Here is a 9,343-nt window from a genome sequence, read left to right as displayed (position 1 = left end):
ACACCGGAATTCGATCTCAATAATAATAATAATAATAGTAATGCAATTCAATTCTTGTTTGTGGTACTTGCAAATTTTAACAGCCCAGAGGCCAGTTACGAATTTAGCACGTCTGTGGAGAAGGACACAAAAATAACTAGCAAACAAAATACAAAATAAGGCAGTCTGTAGAATATCAATAAATTAAAGTTATCATTAACGGGTGAGAAAAGCAAGATAGGTACATTTCCGTGGTTGCGCCACAATATGGCGACAGATACAATACTAAAATTTGGGCCTAGAAGATATGTAGTTAGCCGGGAATTTGAACTACTGCACAACAATTAGAGAACCAATGGTGTTCAGACATCATAATGACTAGACCTCGGGCCGGACGATAGGAGTATCCGGGTTCAATTCTGGGCGGGGTGTTATTTCTGTTTCTGATACAGCGACCAGGCCGACACTGGGCCCCACTCAACCTCCTATCCAATGGGTTCCGGTGGCTCTTTCCCCGGGTGTAAAGCGGCTAAAGGTCTGAAGATGACCGCTCACCTCCATCCAATGCCGAGGTCAGGAATGTTGGAGCTATACCTCCACTCCCGCATACATCTTCATGACTTGATATTTAATTACTTAAGCACGCGCGCACACACACACACACACACACACACACATATATATATAAAATGGAAAGTAATTCAGAGGGTGAGGTGGATGAGACCAAATGACATGTCCTTGGTATTAAGCTTGAGGGGTCCTTTGTTCATGTTACAAGGGTGTAAAGTATGGAGCAAGGACAGTTCCGTCAGTAACGTCAGTAGAGCGAGTAGGCTTCCTGCTAAAATGCAGAGGAATCTGGGTTCGATTCCTGGAAATGGCAAAGTAATTTTTTTCCTCTACAGCGTCCAGACCGGCCCATGCAGTCTCAGGAAGTTATTTCAGCGGGAGTTAAGCGGACGGGGCATGAAGCTCCGTCTAGTGTAGCAGTAGCGCTTGGTTAGTAAAGTTCAGCTGTAACTTTACATAGCCCCAGTGTATATCTACTTAAGTAGACCTAATCTTTGTATAAACCCAAGTAAAAGTAAGTAAACAAAGATGCTCCTGTGCTTAACTAATTAAGAACTACTCCATTAAGGCGTATATATAAGGCGGAAGTATAGATCCACGTTTTCTTGACATCGGCAGTAGCTGGAGTTGAGTGGTCAGCTTCACGCCCTGGCCGCTCTAACCCCTAGGGAAAGAGACCCAGTTACCCTTTGGAAAGGAGGCTGGGTGGGCCACAGAAGCGGTCTGGAGAATAGAAAATTATTGACCCTACCAGGACTCGGCCTCCGACCCCTCGGCCGTCCAGTCTACAGCCAGTCGCTATACCGACTGAGCTATCGCGGTTCTTCTTTACTCTAGCCAGACTTACGATGGAGAAGTTCTTAGTCTCAGCAGTTCTGGGCAAACGAATTTGGAAGCAATAAAAGTAAATTAACTTANTTTCTTCTACCATGAAGATGCAGGCGATACGTTCCTCCGAAACGTCGGTTAACACCACATATACATGGTGCCAAATCCCAGAAGACTGCTTTCTTCATAGTCACCGCCGTGAAAGCCTCAAATCTTACAACTTATGTCCTCTCAATATAAGGGTGCAGACGGTAGCATAGTTGGTTGAGGCACCATTCTACAAGCCGTAAGGTCGCGGGTTTAGTTCTAGACGAGGTCATTAGATTCTTTAATTGACCTAATCCTTCCAGCCGCACTATGGCTCTGGGGGTCGACTCAGCCTCTAACAGAAATGAGTACCAGGAATCTTCCTAAGGGTAAAGGTGCGGCGGGCGCGTAAGGCTGACAACCTTACAGACATCTGTGAGCTGATTGTCTAGAGAAAATGTGGGAGCCTCGACGTCTCACAACCCTATGGGCCTCCACGGCCTGTTACAGGGATAGCTTTACCTTTTATATTTTAATGTTATGAGAGTGTTTGGTGTAGAAGCAGATATTACAGAGGTAAGTAGTAATTTCTTGTGACTTATGTGTTGAAATGGGTTTTATGGCTGTGCGCCAGACTGATGCAAGGGAAGGAGTGTAATTCATTCCGCGGCTGTAATAATAATGGACAAATCTGCCTTGCACAACCTTTGAAACATGCAGCGCAGTCTCTTGAGATACGCTCCGTCTTGCTTTGTCTGCACTACGCATTTTAATGTAAGAGTGGAACATGACGCAGACATGTAAATTTAAAATTGGAGACCAACCTTTCGGAAGCAAATACTGCCTCCATCTTCAGAGATAAAATACTTCTCTGAAAGATCGGTGCCTTCTATCAGCCGACGCCCTGTACTAACTCAGAACACCACAGCACAGCGATTTATTATATATATCAACAAAATAAACTACTTCACAGAATTATATGCAGTCTGATGTGAAGTATTAAGTTATATTATTAATTTATCATTATTAATTACATTTAGATCCATAAGTTATTTAAACGTTAAAATATCTGTTTAAATAAAATCTTAAGTCGATTACTATTTCGTAGAAAACACACAGGATTTATTATTAATATCAGTTGGTTAACGATGTTTAGGGGGAAATTCGCTGTTAGTTCTGAAAACTTAGAAAACCTACAGATCGGCTGAGCGGATATTAATGTTGTGTTATTTTGGGTTCGTGACTCTAAACTCTTCACTAAATATAGGCATGTGGTCAGTTTGCCTCTCCGCCCACTTTAGGCCCCAAAAATATCCTTTATATAGGAGGGCATGGACGACGACGAGGGGGCACATTTGCCCTCTCTTACTTACTCATGGAGCTGAGCCCTTCTTGAAGAGCCTCCAATTCTGCAGCTATTCAAGCATTTCCAAGTATTTTGTGGAACCTGAAGGTTCATTACCGTGTTTAAAAGAGTCCTCCACTGGTCCCTACCCTGAGCCAGATCAATCCAATCCATCCCATCGCAACCTACCTCTCTAAGATCCATTTTAATCATTTGTCCCATCTAGGTTTTTGAAAAAGTCAAAACTGAAAAAGGCTTTAATCTACCACACATTAATAAAAAAAATGAAAATTATTTTTCAAGATATTTATTCTTGTACCCTGAACACCCTTGGCGATCAGTGGAAACTATTAATTTTAGTTTTAATCAAAGCTTATGGTTGGAAACAAAGCCCTGCTGGAGTTAAATTTAGGTGGGCCTTAGGGCTATTCTTGACGCTATGGAAGAGAGAAAAAAATCTTCTCGGGATAGAACCCCGAATACTTGGTTATTCAGCTTAGTCACTATCCTGACTGAGCTATCCCTGGGGGATTTTTTACTACATCTCTCTTCGAAACTTGTCTCAATATCCTCCTTGTTCCACTCTTAATACTGTATTTCAGCATCCTGTTGCGTTGTGGCATCGTTTTTAGATCGTAAGTGTACCGTTTGTAATGCAAGAATAACCTTATATAAAATAGACTAAAAATATAATTAATACACTAAAAGTGATTCTCAAATATTTCAAAATATCAGCAGCAAGGAATGAATGTATAATTTCAATTACATTTTAAAATCTTTAAGAAGCACTTTTAGTGTATTAAATATATTTTTAGTGTATATTATATAAGGATACTCTTGCATTACAGGCTGTATACTTACGATCTAAAAATGTTGTTCTCTTGACTGGAAGGTTTCATAACAATCTGTAACCACGAATACAGCATGAGGCGGCTTGACACGGATATTAAAACAAAAATGTTACAAGAAGCAACGCCTGGCCGCGTTTTCTCTTCATCAGCTTCACCGAAGAGCATGTCACTTTCGTCAAGCCAATTGCGGTCAAACACACAGAGGTCCTGTGTGCAGACAGTCCAGTTGCGAGCCTAGTGCAGGGCTGTCTCTGTTTGTCTCTGCTCCCGGAAGGAATCTTTTAAGTTGGTTATTTAATGACGTGGGGAGCTAGAATATCTGAGTTGGTATAGCGACGGACTACGGACTGGAAGACCGGGGCTCGATTCCCAGTAGGGTTAAGTGATCTTTCTTTTCTCCATTACGTCTACATCAATTCTGGGTCCTACAAAGTATACGAGGAGTAAAGCTGCCCGACTGGGCACTACTTCTATCGATTGGATACAACTGAGTAGGTCTCTTTAATCTGAGGATGGACACAGAATCCGTCTCCGAAACCTTCTGCTTTAAATAAAAACATTAAATGTATCCATAAACGTACTATTTAATATCTGTATCAACTGAAGGGTTCATTTATCTTTGAATGATATAGTAGAATCAATATTTTATTAAATAGAAACATGGAGCAGAGTCCTTTTTATAAGCTTACAGTTCCTCAGGTGGTGAAGAAAATCCCAGCATTTTATGGAACTCGAAGGTTCATTACTGCCTTTGGTCCCTATCAGACGAATCCTATCCTATTTATCTAAGGTCCTTATTAATATTATTCACCGTTTACGTCCAGGTTATCCAAATGAATTATTTCCCTCAGGTTCTTGCGCCAGCACTCTGTAAAAATTTCTTTCCTCTCCAATGTTTTTACTTTTTTAATATTAGGCGGAACACAGTGAGCAAGGTGATATCATAAGCCTGTTTTTTTAAATAAAGAAATCGGGACAAAAATTCAAGAATATTTACTTAGGATTTGGCCGTCAATGTAAAAGAGTGAATTCTCCTTCGCCGTGCCGGGTAGGCATCTCGTGTAACATTCCAGACGGGAGGACTAGTGGCACTGCACTGTCTTGAAGTACGAAGTGGGGGTAAGGAGAAGAGAATCCAGTGTTAAAGGTAACAGAAGTCCCTATTTGTGTTTGTGAAAAGGACATGAAGGCCGTACATGGTTCCAGTAACCTAGAGCCACTATACCGAGAATCTGCCTAGATCCAGACGAAACCTGTTCATACTGTCACATGCAGGGAGGTACGCGTGACGAAAAGCACGGGTTCACGATCAGATGATTGGATTTACTGGCACTTCTGATATCAGTTCGCTTAATCATAGTCAGTTATTGTTATTGTACATACCTTCAGTTCACCGTTGTACACGCATTAAGATTCTCCATCTTCACTAGTCGTATCCTTGCAACGGATTTCAACACAGAAACTAGCGCTTCAGATCCTCAAGGCGCAAAACGGACTCAGTTGTTCAGAATTTGTCTTCCCCACCCCCTCCGTATTCAATATTCAATGTACGTCCTCGTATGACAAAGGGCAAAATGTGGAAGGGACATACTGTATCGAAACAGATCGAATTTTGTCCATGTCTGCTCGAGATGGGTCTCTCAGCCCTTAAGGTTCTTAAAGTGTAAGAGAGAGATGATCAGCCCGTTGTATACTGTGCCCCAAAGGAACATTCTGTCAAAAGAAAAACAAAATTTCTGAGAACTGACATCCCACTTTCCTTGATATGACACGGATCGTATAGAAAACGACACGTCAAACTATTATTTTATTGTTGACTCTGTATTCGTCGCCGCGGTAAGGTTTTTACCGAGAGGTATGCTGTTATGTTGCCGGTCACGGTAGCCGAGCGGTCTAAGGCATGTACTGTCTTCGCTCGCTCGGAAGCCGGGATCGTGGGTTCGGATCTGTTTCTTGTGAGGTACGAACTGAATTCTTATATATTATTCTTATACACTGCCGGTCACAGTAGCCGCGCGATCTAAGGTATGAACTGTCTTCGCTCGCTTGGAAGCCGGGATCGTGGGTTCGAATCCCACTCAGGGCATGGATGTTTGTGTGCGTTTTTCTGTGTTTGTGTACAGGTAGAGGCCTTGTGACGAGCTGATGACTCGCCCAAGGAGTCCTACCGAATGTGTACGATCTAGTAAACCGAAGTGAAACGGACGGTTTCATGGAGGTAGGCCTAGGCCAAAATTGGGGCTGTAGCGCCACAGGAAAAAAGGGAAAAAATGTTGTTATGTTGGGCTCAGGTGTCATGATATACATACCAAGTTACGTAAAGACTGAATCAGACATTCACAAGCTGATAAGTGTGATACACAGACAGCATCGTGATCGCATAAGCCTATTTTCATTTTTTAAAAGTAATAAAAGTAGACTAAAGACTGAAGAATAAATCTTCTCCTTTTCCAAGAAGTTATTCTTTTTTAATTTATGAACATTTTGGTGTTGTATTAATTATTGTTGAATATTCTTTATTTTCGAAACCTTACGAACATAAAATTCCATCATGTGGAAACTTACCACCAGGCGAACATCGAGAATGTAAGAAAATTGTATACATATTTCATGCTTAATTATCCTTGTTCAGCATAACAATTGGAAACAGCGCTCCTAGTGCCATCTACACAGATACTTAGGAAACAAACGAACAGCTAACCATGTTCAATCCCCCAATTCTACATACCAGTTCCTGTAAACCCCCCCCTGTTTCCAGTCAATACACTCAATTCCGATGTGGCCTCGGTGAGCCCTGACGAGAGGTTGCATTCCATTGTTTCTTTCACAATTCTTTTCGCAGACAGATACTTATTAAGAAGAAAGAGGCCTACACGAAATTCTGGTAATTATTACTGAAGGGAACATCACGTGTATGCATTACCATACCGTCAATGTAAATGTTACAACACTCAGGGTCTGTATTGGCCACTGTATCAATAGGAGACATCCAGGAACATGTTATCACTTAACGACAGATCAGGCAGTAAGTACTATTTTTATTGCTAGTGGGGTGGGACTAAGTCCCTTTTACTGCGGCCACTTCTGGCCTATTGTACCAGCCCCAGATGATAGGTGAGGGTGATTGTGGAGGAATTGGTGGAATGAAGATTGGTAGGGGAAACCGAAGTACTCGGAGAAAACCTGCCTCAGCGCCACTTTGCCCACCACAAATCTCACTTGACCAGACCCGGGATCGAACCCGGGTCGCCGCTGTGGGAAGCCAGCTACTAACCGCTTGAGCTATGGCGCGGCCCAGGCCGTAAGGATAGGGAAATGTTAGTAGGGTTTGTTTCTGATAGGAGGGTTAAGTGTCATCTTCTTTCATCCCTAAAGAGGTGATCCCTTCTTCTGGAACTTTCAGGAGATATGTATATATAACAAGTCAGTCTACACAAAAATAGTTCTGAAAGAAACAAAATATGCATTACAATGCCAACATCTGTTTTATTGGCTGTTTCGTATAATACACAAGGGAATGCATACCATAAAAGTTATAAGGGGATGACTACGAAGAATGAAACTGCCTTAAAGTACATAAGGCACAAAGGGATACATAGTAATGTTGACGGGAGCCGAGATGCTGTAAACGATTTACCGATTGTCTAAGGAGCGAGCGGCCGAGGGGTCGGAGTTCGAGAATCAGTAGGGACAAGGTTTTTCTCCTCTGCACGCCCTCCACACCGGCTCTGCAGCCCACCGTAGACTTCTTCAAATGTAAAAGGGCCGGGACGTGAAGCTGATTACTTCATGGTACAGCACTGGATTAATTAAGCAGAGGGACTTTATCTTAAATAATAATACTAATGTACGGAGATCTCAGCTCCCACCCTGCCCACCATCAAGTTCTACAGGTTGAGAAACACCGCTATCCATCCATTCGCCCTTCCGTCCGTCCATCTATCTATCCACCTATGGCTCTAGAGCCCTTATGGACCTTGACCGCTTTTTCAGCACCTTAATCTATACACAATTATAGGACTTCTTGGACGGGGCATTAAGCCCGTCGCAAGGCTGTTACCTATATACAGAACAACACAAACATATACTAAACGCACACAGACATTCATGCCTTGCGTGGGATTCGAACCCACGATTCCAGTGTTCGAGAGGGCGAAGACGGTGTATGGTTTAGACCGCGCGGCTACCGTGACCGGCAATGTATAAGAATAATATATAAGAACTCAGTCCGTACCTCACAGGAAACAGATCCGAACACACGGTCCAAGCTTCCGAGCGAGCGAAGACAGTTCATGCCTTAGACCGCGCGGCTACTGTGACAGGCAGTGTATAAGAATGATATATAAGAATTCAGTCCGTACCTCACAGGAAACAGATCCGAACACACGGTCCAAGCTTCCGAGCGAGCGAAGACAGTTCATGTCTTAGACCGCGCGGCTACTGTGACAGGCAGTGTATAAGAATAATATATAAGAATTCAGTCCGTACCTCACAGGAAACAGATCCGAACCCACGATCCCGGCTTCCGAGCGAGCGAAGACAGTTCATGCCTTAGACCGCGCGGCTACTGTGACTGTTATGACCCATAAAACAAAATGACACGTACAGTGCGTAAACATAATTTTCGGTTCTGGGGGCAGATCACAATGTTGGTAGTTTTCCCCTTTACATAAGAAACTGCAAGTGAAATCAGAGTGTCTCCAATCGCTGCCATGCATATCCATGTGTTGGCTAGTGGCCTCCTTATTTCTGTAAGTGGAGCCCGTCGGGGCGGGTGAAAACGCTATTCATACTTAAAGTGGGACGTATTATAAAGTAAGAGATAACGCGTATACGGCGGATATGCTTCTGTAGGTTGTGCCGCCGTGGGTTGCTAGTCATTTCGGTCACGTACAGGCTTCACAGTGACCATGAATGCGTGCAAGGGGATTACAGTTTCTACGCCGTTTAATAAATGTATAAAATCATTCCACACTTTGATGCGTTGAATCGTTAGCACTGCGCTGTGACACACTGAACAGAATTATGTATTCGATTTCCTTCGGAGACGAGACCAGAGAAGGTTAACTCAAATCGTGATTCAGTCTTTCATAGATTGTTGATTAATTTAAAGATGCTTTATGAAATAAATTGTGATGTCGCGATTCAACTCCCGGTAGAGGAAAGAGATTTTTCTCTGCCCTACAGGGTCCAGGGGGCTCTGGGGCCCATCCAGCCTCCCCTCAAATGGGTATCTAACACAATGACATAAAGATAACTCTATAGACTTGTACGTATTTGAAATCCCAGCAGTTACAACTCCTACTCTGACAGAAGTTACCTGTGTTTCCTCTTCAAACCCTATATACATTCCAGGGTAGTGTCTAGAACAGGTCACGACCGCTTCCTTCCAAGTCCTACCTAAAAGGTAAGTTAAATCTATCGCTGTGACAGGCCATGAAGGCCTGTGAGCCATCGAAGCTCCCACAATCTCCAAACAATCTGTTCATAGATGGCGGTGATGTCAGCCTTACGCGCCGGCCGCTCTTTACTCCCAGGAAGATTCCTGGTACTCATTTCTGTTAGAGGCTGAGTAGACCCCAAGGCCATAGTGCGGCTGCAAGGATTGGGTCAACTGAAAAATTCAACGTCCTCATCGGGAATCGAACCCAGAGCCTTGCAGCTTATAGCATAGTGCCTCAACAAACTACACTACCCTATCCGAAGATGTTAACCTCGATAATGAAAGAACTGAAGGGGGGGG

The 9,343-nt window shown here is 43.1% G+C and overlaps 1 protein-coding gene across 1 annotated transcript in view; it reads left to right on the top strand.

The window, feature by feature from the left end:
* Positions 1-9,343, top strand: part of LOC111864024 — a gene marked incomplete at its 3' end in the record, with an annotated part of 115,403 nt that overhangs the window by 1,264 nt on the left and 104,796 nt on the right.

Source organism: Cryptotermes secundus, unplaced genomic scaffold (assembly GCF_002891405.2).
Source record: "Cryptotermes secundus unplaced genomic scaffold, Csec_1.0 scaffold3101, whole genome shotgun sequence".
Classification (NCBI taxonomy): domain Eukaryota; kingdom Metazoa; phylum Arthropoda; class Insecta; order Blattodea; family Kalotermitidae; genus Cryptotermes; species Cryptotermes secundus.
This window is presented reverse-complemented; position numbering and strand designations above follow the sequence as displayed.